This window comes from Dasypus novemcinctus, chromosome 3, assembly GCF_030445035.2.
Source record: "Dasypus novemcinctus isolate mDasNov1 chromosome 3, mDasNov1.1.hap2, whole genome shotgun sequence".
Classification (NCBI taxonomy): domain Eukaryota; kingdom Metazoa; phylum Chordata; class Mammalia; order Cingulata; family Dasypodidae; genus Dasypus; species Dasypus novemcinctus.
In genome coordinates, this window is record NC_080675.1 from 69686473 (window position 1) to 69700234 (window position 13762).

The 13762-nt window shown below is 36.3% G+C and overlaps 1 long non-coding RNA gene across 4 annotated transcripts in view; it reads left to right on the forward strand.

Annotated features, from left to right (window-relative positions):
* The first annotated feature begins 466 nt into the window (after nt 1-466).
* Nucleotides 467-13762, forward strand: part of LOC139438665 (uncharacterized) — a 138881-nt gene continuing 125585 nt past the window's right edge. For all 4 annotated transcript variants that reach the window (XR_011648367.1, XR_011648368.1, XR_011648365.1 and 1 more), the window contains exon 1: nt 467-603. This is a non-coding gene — a long non-coding RNA (uncharacterized lncRNA). The remainder of the gene's footprint in view (nt 604-13762) is intronic.

Sequence of the window (13762 nt, forward strand, 5' to 3'; positions counted from 1 at the left end):
AGTAAGATAAATGTGCATGGATACGATTTTTTAAAGTAATGCTTCCATAATTTACTGAGCTGCCCTGTTGTCTGTTACTTTATTTCTTGAAGTTGAAATAAAGTTTTAAAAAATAGATAAAATAATGAAAAAATGGTCATATACATTCCCTAATGTCAGAGATAGCCTTAGCTAAAGAAAAAAATCCAAATATGTCCTCTGTAGACTGCCAGCCTTCCCTTCCCCTTTATTTTCTACCTGGGCTCCCATCCCCAGAGGATAAAATTCTCTCCCTATACTACTCTTTGAACCTAGTTTCCCAGTTCTTTCTCCCAAAGAGAAAATCAAGGCTTACACCTGAAACTTTCTTCCCCTGCTGTTTTCTAGTGAAACAGTGTTCTTGTAGGAACCTGAAAAGAATTGTAGGAATTGGCTCACATGACAGTGAGGACTGGCAAGTCCTAATACTGCAGGGCAGCCTTCAAGCTTGGAAGTCCAGTGAAGGTTTCCATGGGAGAAGCTGGCTGGCTGAAATATAGAAACTCTTTTCCTTCTGGCTGCTGAAATCATCACTTCTCCCTTTAAGACTTTCGCCTGATTGAATGAGACCTCTCATTGCTGAAGGTAATCTCCTTTGTTGAGTGTAGATGCAATCTATCATAGATGCAATCAACCGACTAATCACTTAAATCTATGAAATATCCTTCCATCAACAAATCAGACCAGTGCTTGCTAGATCAAACAACTGGTCACTGTAATCTAGACCTGTTAATCCATGAATTTAACCATAACACCCATCTTCTAAAATGATCTAGGTTTCAGTAGGTTCACTTTGGGAGATGTTTTCCCAAATGCTATGTCTTAGTTCAGCAATGGCTCCTCCACCTATTGTGTTAGAAGAAATCACAATGGCTATACTGGAGATGTTACTTGAAACACAGGGTTTGTATAACCAAGGGAGAAGTGAAACGATGACAGATCTAAGATTTCTGGCCTTCAACACAATCCCACAAATGCCACGTGAAATTTAATGAAATTTTTCTCTTCTCAAATTGGTAATTGTAATTACACTATAGATAATTTCTGTGTATCCTGCTTTATTTTAGAGAAGAATTTCAGCACCTATTTCCATCATATTTTTAAAAGATTTATGGGAATACATTTTGTTTCATTGTAGGGCCTTTTTGGTATGTGTCTGATGTTCCATCCAAATGTTCAGTGAATTTTAATATTAAGATTCAAAGTTTATGACTCACGTTTTCCATTCCTGGCTCTGCTGAGATTCCATTTTGCAGTTTAGCATTAATGTTTGAAATTAAACAAACAAGTAGATCTTTGAAACAGATTTAAAGCTTTGTATGACACCTCCCTGAGAGCTGGGCTTTTATGGATTTACCTTTGTCTTATAATTCAGGTTAATGCATATGCCCTAAGCTACTCTCACATTCTGTGTCAGTTGCCTTCCTCCTTTCAAATGCCACCTGATTGCAATTTCAGTCTGTGTTTATTCTCCCTCACCATTTTTCATCTTTCCCATGCCTGCTCGTTTGCAAAGACAAAGCTCTAATTTGTGTAATTTTAGGAATGTGGATCAGATTTTGAAGAGGCAGTGTTCATATTTCTCAAGTCAACTGCTCAAGCAGGTTTGGAACATAGACACAAACCCCACTTGCACCCCACAACCCATAGTCTTGCCTGGATAACTGTGGCATTCATTATCTTAATTAAGTAGAGAGATGAAGGGCAAAAAACTATCAAAGTCCACTTGAAAGCACACAGTGACCAACTCCCTCCTTTGTGTAACTTTCAGTTCACGTCTTCCTCAGGGTTAACAAAGTTTATGCACAAAAGATACACTCATAAGTGCTTGCAGCAGTATAGGAAAAATAACACATGAACAAGTTTTATGGGAGGTAGCTTTTGTGTGAGATAATTTCAATTAATGTACACATATTATTCTTGATTTTTCCAAATTCAGTTTAAAAAATGTTATTTTCAACTAAACAATATTTTTATGTTCCACATCGAAGGACCCCATCTAGTAGATCAAAATATGTCAATGTTGTTTTAAAGTTTTATTTGGCTTCTAGCAGGACTGAGGCTAGGTTCCACTAAGTAATAGTAAAAATGTAAGGAATCCTTGGAAATTGTCTGAAAGTTCTTGATACCTCTCATTAAATACTCAGGACTCTATAAACAATTTACATATAGAAAACAGGACAGATTATATTGACAAGGATTCCAGAACAATCAGAAGGAACCAGGAGGGCATAAATGTGAGAACCCAAAGAGTGAGAAAAGAGATTTTAAAAAAATTTTATGGCATAATTTCACTCCATGTGTTCCACTTCACAACTGATGTGCATCTCAGTGAGGACTTAGGGATACTGAGAAGATGTACTTCAAATTAGGCACAAGCTGTGGTTTTTACTGTTTTGGGAATATGCAGGTAAGTTTCAAAATCCTTTGTCATTAGAAAATGCTTGTCCTTGATTTTGTCTTTTGGCATATTTATGTGTATTGCACGCCCTTCTCATTTTGACACCCACTCATTGTTTAAATTCTAATAGGTTTAATATTACTACTATCCATTACCAGGTAATTTGAAGAAATTTCTTAGCTGGAGTGGCATCTGCCATTTCCACCTTTCAAAAAACCACCATCACACACACACAACTCTCAAAAGAACCCTTTTCACAAACTAGCAAGACACTGCGATTTACATGATTGCAAACTGGTCTGGGTAAGCTTTCATTTAAAAATTTATTCTGGTATAACACCATCACGTCTTTATTGTTCTATGTACCAAAGTCATATAAATGTATGAAGATTTTAATAAGAAAAGGGCTTTAAAAAGGACAAAGAGAAATATTTGGAAAAGAACTTTAAAAATCAATGTGACTGATGTAAGGGAGTTAGGGAAAAGACTTGCATGGATGTACTACCTCCGAAGAGATAACATCATTTTAATTGAGGCCTCTGAGAGACAATTTTCACTGATCTTCCAGGTAAAAATACTAAAACACTAGAGAATAATCCTCATTAAAATATGTTTTTGAAAGTATCTTTATAAGGAGTGTGTGTTTTCAAAAATGTATTAATTATATAAAATTTTTTCTTATCCCCCCAAACAGCTAAGCCTTGAGCTTTTCCTATATTAACCTTGTGAAAATTAGACTGTGAGGAACTGCTTGCTTTCTCTCCAGTTTAAAATTCTGTCTTTAGGACAGAAGTATCTTTACTTTCTTGTTGCAATTAATTTCTAGAAATCAATAAACTGGTTCAAAGTAAGACCTTTCACTACTTCCAATGGGGATACAAAAGGATAATGCCTATTTGAATTATGTTGTTAAGCTGCATTTCCTCAAGCTAATTTAAAAATTCTTCATGTATCAAAGGTAAAAGTTTTCTGAATGGCAATTCGAATGTATAAGATCAATTAAAAATAATCAATAATTCACTGTAGCCAAAGTTCCTAGAAAAGCATAAATGTATACTATGCATTGGAAGCTGGTATATGTGTTATATTTGACTATAATTTAATGTTATACCATAGATTTAAGAAAGAAAACCATAAATAAGTAGAGGCTGCTTCAGTGCTGGAAAGAAGCTTCACTGATATATTATTTAATTCAATAATACATTTTAATCAAAACTATTTTAATTCAATTGCCTCATAGCTAACCTAACCATTGTATTTGAGAGAACCTTTAGAAGTCAATATGAACCCCAACTTTGAAATTATCCTTTCATCATAATTTCATTATATAATATACTAGATGGCAAATGACATACCACCATACCAAGGACATTATCTTTGGGAAAATAAATCATTTAGTAGAAATCTTTTTAAAAAATTTTTTCCCGATTAAAATTTCCTACTTAAGTATTACATTTATGTTCAAAATTAATGCTTAATGTTGTATCTCATGTACTGAGTGTGAAAGCAAAATATTAAATATGTAACCATTTTTGGCATATATTAAGCACTCAGTATTTCTTAAGTAGATTTGGATTATTTAAATTTTATTCCAGTACTACCTTTTAGTTAAACTCTGCCTGAAAAGATTACAGTTGCAATCTGTAAATGCAAATTTATGTATTGATATACGCATGTGATATTTGTGATCATTTACAAAGGTTTGAATTTTCTAAATATGTGCTATTAAATATAAAATAATTTTTCTGCTTTCTGCACTTTTGTTTTGTTTTATTTGTCTTTTTAATGAAAGAAGTGAGTTTAAAAAAGAATCATGCATATGAACTACTTTTTTTATATACCCCCTGTGGGTTTTTTTTGGCTTGCCTTCTGCTTTCTGGGTCCATTGTGCGTTCTTCTATGTCTGTATTTATTTTTATTTATTTACTCCCTCCCCCCCCACTTGTGGCTTGCTTGCTGTCTGCTCTTTATGTCCATTCACTGCACGCGTTTTGCTTGTCTCCCTTTTTTTGTTGCATCACCTTGCTGAGTTGGCACTCCGTGGCACTTGCGGGCCAATGGCACTCCATGGCGCCTGGGCTGGCAGCTCTCCACAGAGTGTGGGCAAGCCTGCCTTCACAAGGTAGCCCCAGGATGTGAACCCGGGGCCTCCCAAATGGTAAATGGGAGCCCAACTGATTGAGCCATAGCGGCTTCCCTGAACTACTTTTTTACCTTGATAAGAGTCTGGTATATTGGCAGTGGTTATGTTTGCTGGTTAAGTTAAATAGGCAGATAACTTTCTAAGTATATTTGGGACGACTGGGTGTTAACAAAAACTATGAAAAGCATTATGAAAATATATGTTTATAAACATAATTGTTATGAAAAACGTATCTTTACAAACACCATATTATTCAATAATGTCATGGATTGTCAGTGCAGTTACATTTCTCATTTCTGTTTATCTCAAAGAGAAGAGCTCACCACATAAACTTCCAGAGCATTCTCTAAATACACAGCTTTTGTTTTGACTAAATAGCATTCTACGGATGTAAAATTATCCATTCATATTTAATTCTTCCTACATGGTTAACTTTTCCTATTTTCCCTTACCTAGAAGAACAAAAATCCTTTCCGAACAGTCTCTATGCTTAAAGTATGAAACAAAGCTCAGAAAACATTAGAGACATATATCTTTCAGCCCATTTTCTTACAAAGCCTTAATACATTTTGCTTTGAGAAATGTTGGTACCATTCTACTTCAATGAGCCTCCCAATAAAAGGTAACAATTCCTTATCTGACCTAAGATAACAATAATGCCCACACACAAAACAGCACTATCTTTAGTAAAAAGGGCAGGCAAAGTACTAACTGAGATTTTAGGTATGAATAGTGCATGTTACTGGGACTATCATTGTTATGACTGGTTTCTTGTGTCAATTTGGCTAGGTTATAAAGTCTGAATGTTTGGTCAAGCACTGACCTGCTTGTTAATGTGAGGACATTTTGGGATGGGGTTTGCTATCTATAATCTGGTGATTGCTTCTATAATCAACAAAAGAGATTATCCTCAGCAATGTGGGGAGTCTTTTCATCCAATCCATTAGAGGTCTTAAAAGCCAGAGCTGAGGATTTCAGAGATCAGAAGAAATCAAACTCAACTTCAGGGCTGGTTCTTGCCAGAATTTCTAGCCAGCTAGCCTTCCCTGGGGAATTTGGCCCTACCTTTATCGCAATTTCCAGCTTGCGGCCTGCACTATGAAGCTCAGACTTGTCAGCTCTTTTAGTCCTGTAAGCAAATATTTTATAACAAATCTCACATTCACACATACACATAAGCTGTTGGTTCTGTTTCTCTGGAGAAACTTGACTAATACTGTCATTAAAAACTCTAAGGCTAAATTAAAGAGGGCCTGGCTTGTGGTGTACCACACTCCAACACACCCATGTACTATATATAGAGTCTGGACTGGTTGAAAATTTTGTTGAGGAGAGATGAGGGGAGGTACAAAAAAGAACATTTTTTGGGCAGTAGCACTTCAACATTTATAGTAAGACACTATGCTTTCTCCAATCTCCTCCTGGTCAAGAGACAGGGACCTTAGACTGGTTCTTTTCCCTGAAGCCGTAGCTAAAGGAGGAGGGATAAGAGAATTCTGGTAAAATGTGTGGTTAACTATAAGAAAAGAAGACTGTTGTTCTGTTCCTAGATTATTTATTGTTTAACCATCAGATTTGCTATCTGGCTGGTGTAGCAAGAATTCTAGGGAGAACTGATGCAGAGAGATAACCAGATAATACTGACTTCCTCATGTTCTTGGTTCTAAAGAGATGTGTGAGATAGCTATATGGGACATATCCCTTCTGATGGGGTTCAAGTGCACAAGGAATTCAATGCTCTAGATTGAAGTGGACAGTAGTAAGGCACTAAAGGGAAAAAGGGACTACAGTAAAGTGTTAGAGGGAAAAAAGAGACATGCAAATTAGAGTTTCACAGAGGTGAGGTTACCTGGTAAGTGTTGAGGATATGTGTAAGATTATATTCACTTGAACCACACATTCTCAGTTGTTGATGACCCATATATTCCAACTTATATAAAACCAGTACCACCAACTCACCTGAGGCATATATAATTAAAATTAGCTCTCCCCCTTTTTCTTTTTCCTTCTCTAATGCCAGAAGCATACAAGGTCAAGTGAAGAGTGAAAGAATGTGGGAAGCATTTTTTGGGAGGTCATGCAAATGGAACTTTGAATCAAATATGAACGTGAAATGTTAAAATAAATAGGATTAAGGTTTTAATAATAAAAATTGACTGAAATAATAATGTATTCTTCAGAAAATATATTATTCAGAAGAAAAACTCTAACATATACTTTGACAGTGTATCTGTTAGAATTATAGAAAAAATAATTTTGTATGCCAAAGAAAAAACTTCAAAATTTTAAAAATATGCCTCTTGTACAAATATATAGCAAGTATTTCAAAGCTTTATTTAACTCATTAAAGAGGAAATTTGCAAGGTGGGAGACTCTTTAAATTATCAAGTGAGGAACAAAAATTTTTATAATTAGCCAAGAAAGACATGCTGAAATAAGTTTCCAAAGGTGGAACACAAATTGCTTAATACACTCAAGGGAAATATAATGATAACACTAGGATTATCTTCTCTACTCAGCAGAAGTCATTTGCATCTTCACTGACAAATATCTACATTAGCCTATAATTCCAAGAGACCAGCCTCTAATCAAGAGTAAATATTAAATCAAAGAAAGCTATATTCTACAGAGAAATAAATGATATTTGGGTAGGCCTGTTAGGTCAGGGCCATCAGACATTTTTAAAATAATGGGCCAAATAATAAATATTTTAGACTTTTCAGGACAAACAGTTTCTGACACAACTATTCAGCGGTGTCATTGTCATGGAAAAGCTCTCATGATAAAACAGGAAAATGTAAGCATAGCTATATTTCAATAGCATTTTATTCACAAACACTGGAATTTGAGTTTTATGTAATCATCATCTCACAAAATAATCTTCTTTTGGTTTTCTTTTCAACCATTTAAAAATGTAAAAATAATCTTAGCCCAGAAGTACAGGGGGGTAGATTTGGCCAGTATGCTGTAGTTTGCCCACCCCATATAAGACATGATTATATATCATAGTTGAATCTATTCAACCACATCGATTTTACCTGCAAGTGGAAGTTCTCAGTTTAAAATGCTTTAAAGATATGGTATCTTTATAGGAAAGATGTTGGACCACGCTGAGCATTGAAAACAATTTTTTCTAGTTTTAACCTTACGTAAAATGAGACAGGTTAGTCACTTGAGTCCTTTGACTTCACATTGCTCAGATGTGCTTGGACTAAATGATTCTAAAGGCCATTCTTACACGTAAATTTTTTTTGCTAAAGATAAATACAAAGCAAATATAAATTATTCAGAAAGAGTTTCTATAAATTCTTATTTGATATTTCTAGAGCAATATATGTCAAGCAGGAGTTGTGTATTAAACCATAAACCATTGTTAACATGATCTATGTTTTATACAGTTACAAATGTGATGGAAATTATACTTAGAGTGGCATAGTATGTGTCTGTTCTTGAGGATTCAAATCAACAAGTATAAACATTATAAACATTTAGAAAATGATGCAATACTGGGGGGGAAGATATCATCAAAATGAAGTGGAGAGAACCAGCAAGATGGTGATGGAATAAGGAGCTCTTAGAGTCAGCTCTTGCTCCAGGGCAGTTAGTAAACACCCAGAGCTCTCTGGAGCTAGCTGAAGCACCTGTTTGGGAGTTCCAGACATGAGAAGAGCATCCTGCAATGTCCTTGGGGGAGTGGAAGGAGGAGACTGCCCATCTGCAGAGAAAACTCATAAGTAGAGTGCTACACACCACAGAGGCTGGTGTCTATCCTTCACTGGAGGCACAAGCTGCCTTGGGAGCTATTCCACGGCTAGAATTGAAAGCTCCACTTTACAAAAACAGGGGAGGAAGATATGGTTGGGAACCAACTTCACCTACTGATGAGTAAATTCAGTGGGCTGAAGTATAATCCTGAGAACAGCTAACGTTTGAAACTGTCCAAGTCAGAAAGAGGCCGATAGCCATGATCTTATCTCCATGCCTGGCATGAGGGGAAGCAGGGCAGACTGAAATGTGCTGGTGCTGGTGGGGACTGGCTTCTTTCCATCCATATCATTTTGCAGCTCTTGCTTAGCCCCAGTGCCATCTCCAGCAGAACGAAGCTGCAGGGACCTGTGCCAGCCTCTCCAGGAAATTACCAGCCCAGCCTTGGAGGCTGGTGATTATCCCACTCTGATAGCACAAGTGGCCCCAGAAACCATCCTGTGGCTGGAATTGGGGCTCCATTTCCCAAAATTAGGAGATGAGGAGATGGTTGGCTGCTGATTTTGGCTACTGATTGGAAGGCTTGGCTGATTAAGATATAAACCTGGGCAGCAGACTTGGCCCAGTGGTTAGGGCATCCATCTACCACATGGGAGGTCTGCGGTTCAAACCCAGGCCTCCTTGACCCATGTGCAGCTGGCCCATGTGCAGCGCTAATGCGTGCAAGGAGTGCCCTGCCACGCAGGGGTGTCCTCTGCATAGGGGAGCCCCACACACAAGGAGTGCACCCCATAAGGAGAGCCACCCAGCGCTAAAGAAAGTGCAGCCTGCCCAGGAATGGTGCCACACACACGGAGAGCTGACGCAGCAAGATGACACAACAAAAAAGAAACACAGATTCCCATGCCGCTGACAACAACAGAAGTGGACAAAGAAGAAGACGCAGCAAATAGACACAGAGAACAGACAACAGGGTGGGGGGGGGGAAGGGGGAGAAATAAATAAATAAATAAATCTTTTAAAAAAAAAAAGATATAAACCTGGGAACAGCTGGGGTGTGAATCTGCCCAAGTTGGAAAGAGGCCGGTGGCCACCATTTTGACCCCATTCCCACCCAGAGGGGAAGCCCAGCTGACTGAAAATCACAGTGACAGTAGGAACAGGTTTCTTTATCCAGATCATATATATCTCTAGACTCTATTTCAGCCCCGCTTCTGGCAGGGAGGAGGCTGGCAGGCCCTGCAACATCCTATCCAGGTAAACTTTGGCTGGCACAGACTGAATATCAGAAGTCTACTGGGGCAACTGCAGTCATCTTGGACCCACACTGCATAGATTGCTGCCCACACCTGCAGTTCCATCCCCACCCAAGGCAGGGGAGAAAGGGCCATGAAGCTTCATCAGCCTTTCTGGGCAACTACAGTCTAGGCCTGCATGACTTGGATTATTCCACACAGCTGTGACTCTGTCCCTACCCTTGCCAAATGAGAAAGTTGGGAGAAGATTCATTGGTCCCTGGTGCAATGAGGGCAGCTCGAGCCTCCATAGCTTATAGTACTAATTACAACCTTGGCTCCTTCTGCACAACCAGCAAGGGAGAAAGGATAGGAAGCCCTAAACTAAAGAGAACAACTGCACCCAGAATAAATACTCTAGTTATCCAGATGCCAAGACACCAACAAAAAATTACAATCCACACCAAGAAACAGGAAGCTATGGCCCAGTTAAAGGAACAAGATAAGCCTCTAGATGACACAAAGGAGTTGAGACAACTCATCATTGATGTTCAAACAAATCTCCTTAATAAATTCAATGAGATGGCTAAAGAGATTAAGGATATTAAGAAGACATTGGATGAGCACAAAGAAGAATTTGAAAGCATACATAGAAAAATAGCAGATCTTATGAGAATTAAAGGTGCAATAAATGAAATTTAAAAAACATTGGAATCATTTACTAGCAGATTTGAGGAGGCAGAGGAAAGGACTGGTGAGCTTGAAGAAATGGCCTCTGAAAGTGAACATACAAAACAACAGAAGAAGAAAAGAAGGGAAAAAATTGAACAAGGTCTCAGGGAACTAAATGACAGAAAAAGACATGCAAACATATATGTCATGGGTGTCCCAGGAGGAGAAGAGAAGGGAAAAGGGGCAGAAGGAATATTTGAAGATATAATGGTAGAAAATTTCCCAACCCTATTGAAAGACATAGTTATCCTTGTCCAAGAAGCACAACGTACTCCCCATCTGAAAAAATATGAATAAATCAACTCTGAGACACATACTCATCAGAATGTCAAATGCCAAAGACAAAGAGAGAATTCTGAGAACAGCAAGAGAAAAGTAATGCATAACATATAAGGGATATTCAATAAGATTAAGTGCTGATTTCTCACCAGAAACCATGGAGGCAAGAAGACAGTGGTCTGATATATTTTAGATACTACAAGAGAAAAACTTGCAGCCAAGAATCTTATATCCAGCAAGACTGTCTTTCAAAAATGAGGGTGAGATAAGAATAAAAAAAATACAGAAACTGCGGGAATTTCTAAGCAAGAGACTAGATTTTTAGGAAATACTAAAGGTTGTTCTAAAGCCTGAAAAGGAAAGGCAGGAGAGAGAGGCCTGAAAGAGAGTCTAGAAATGAAGATTATATCAATAGCACTAACTAAAAGTGTCAAAAGAGTGGTGAAAGTAAAATATGACAGATAAAACTCAAATAGTCAGGAATAAACTTAACCAAAGATGTAAAGCACTTGTATTCAGAAAACTGCAATTCAAAGTTAAAAGAAATCAAAAAAGTCCTAAATAACTGGGAAAATATTCCTTGCTCATGGATTGGAAGAATAAATATCATTAAGATGTCAATTCTACTCAAATTGAGATACAGATTCAATGCAATCCTGATAAAAATTCCACCAGCATTAAAAAAAAAATGAAAACACAATCATCAAATTTATTTGGAAGGGTAAGGGGTCCTGAATAGCCAGAACATCATAAGAAGGAAAAGTGAACACTCATTTTCAGACTTAAAATCATATTACCTAACTATAGTGGTAAAAACAGCATGGTACTGGAATTAAAGACAGACACATAGACCAATGGAACCAAATTGATGGTTCAAAAACAGACCCTTACATGTATTGTCAAGTGTATTTTGACTGTCTTGTCAAACCCACACAGCTCTGGCAGAACACTCCATTCAACAAATGGTGCTGAAAGAATTGGATATTCATAGCTGAAAGAAGGAAAGAGGACTTCTATCTCAGACCTTATCCAAAAATTAACTTGAAATGGACCTAAAACTTAAAAATAAAATCAAGAGCCATAAAACTTCTAGAAGAAATTGTAGGAGAATATCTTCAAGACCTGGTGGTCGGTGGTGGATTCTTAAAGGAGATAAGAGGAGGACTGAGATGGACTACTGATGTTTAATATACGTAGAAGTTTTAATTAGCTTTACTGTAAAAGTGTGGAAATGTATAGAGTGGATGGTAACACACAGTGAGTAACAGCTAGTTTATAAATGGGGATGTGGCTGACAATAATAGTCTAGGTATGTAAGTGCCAAATGACAGAATGCTAGAGAATAAACTAGAAATTGAACAGCACAGTAAAGCATAGCTGGATGAGAATTGTGGTTGATAGTATAGATGCAATAGTGTCCTTTGTGACTAGAGCAAATGCTCATCACTACTGCAGGGTGTTGGGAATGTGGAGAAGCATGGGAAAAATACAGCTGGAGTGACCTATGGACTGTGGTTAGCAGTAATAATATAATATTCTTGCATCTATGTGAAAGATGTACTGTGTTGATAATGAGGCAGTGTGGAAAATGTGAGCCAAATGTACACTATGGACATGGTAACAATCAGATGATATTATCTTATCTGTAGCAAATATTCCACCACAGTGTGGTGTGTTAATGGAGGGGAGTTGTTTGGGAATTCTGCACATGTGCATGATTGTTTTATAAGTTTACAACTTCTGTCATAAAAAAATGTATTTAAAAATAATAATAGGGTGGGTTGGGGGGAAACACATGAAATGTAAGATAAGGACTGTGATTAGTAGTAAGGTTTTGATAATATGCCTTCATAATTTATAACAACAATGCAAGGTATTGGTGGATGGTTCATGTATGGGACCCCTGTATTATGTTATGCATGTTTGCTTTGTAAATTCACACTTTTACTTTACACTTAATTGTTTATATATGCTTATATATAAATGATATAAAGATAATAATAATAGGATTGGTTGGGGAAAAATACTGTAGTTAATAGTAATATTTTGACAATGCTCTTTAATCATTAGTTAAAAAGGTTTAACAACAGTGCAAGTTATTGGTGGTAAGGTGAGTTATGAGGGTCCTGTATGATGTTATATGTGTTTGTTTCATAAGCTCACAACTATTATTATACACTTATTGTTTATGTATGTTTATGCATGAGTGATAAACTTCAATAAATTAATTTTAGAAAAGGAAGTTGAGATATTGGCAATAACCATTTTATAGCAAATTTGAAAGTTGAAGCCACAGTAAGGAGAAAAAAGACATTCAAACCCAAATGAACAATCCAAAATAAACTCTATTTCTATGAAGACTTCATAAAGAAAGTTATCTCAAATAGGAGAAAGTAAAACAATTAGAGGTTGATATGGAAACTATAAACAAACTAATCCTCTTCCAGGAAATTTCAAGTATGAAAATGTTACATAAGAGCCACCTCTTATGTACTTCCGGAAGTATTTAGAATCAAAATTAATCCAAAGAAGAAATGAAATTTAAAATTAAGGAAAAATTTATTAACAAATTTAATATCACATATTGGAGGAAGAAAGAGAATATTTAATGATATCACTGTCATTAGGGTGGCAACATTAGCATAGAAAAGTTTTGAACAGTGCTGGCTGATAAGAGATTTCTTATATCTCCTTTCATCTCATTGCTTCGTAGAGAGAACTAGTCTACCTGAACGTTACAGTTTTGTTTCTAAGAATTCCACTGTTATGTGTTTAAGGCTAGAGAGAGGGTAACATAGGTGATATGAATATTTTGTTTACTAAGAAATGCTAGTATGGGCAGTTTATATTTAAAAGTATTTTCTCGCCCAAATTAACCTTCTCCTCTCTTCTTGACTGTCCATTTAAGCACATTATCAGTTAAATAAAAGTGATCTAGTATACACAAAAAATTCAGTGACCTCATTATTTGTTACCAGAATAAACATTGAAATAAAAAAAACATAAAAATATTCAATTACTTTTGTGTATCTTTGTGAAAATAGAAAATAAATATTAAACATTTTAACTGTTTTATAGATTTTCAAATATAGCAAAGAAAAGTAAATTTAAGAAAAATTATAAGTAGATTAAGAAAATATTTAACACAATTAAGTATAAAGAATTAGAAGAGTGTAGTAATAATAGAATTTTCCTAGATTACTGCCATTCCTTTTCATTGCATTTACACATAGTTTGTCACTTCAAGAC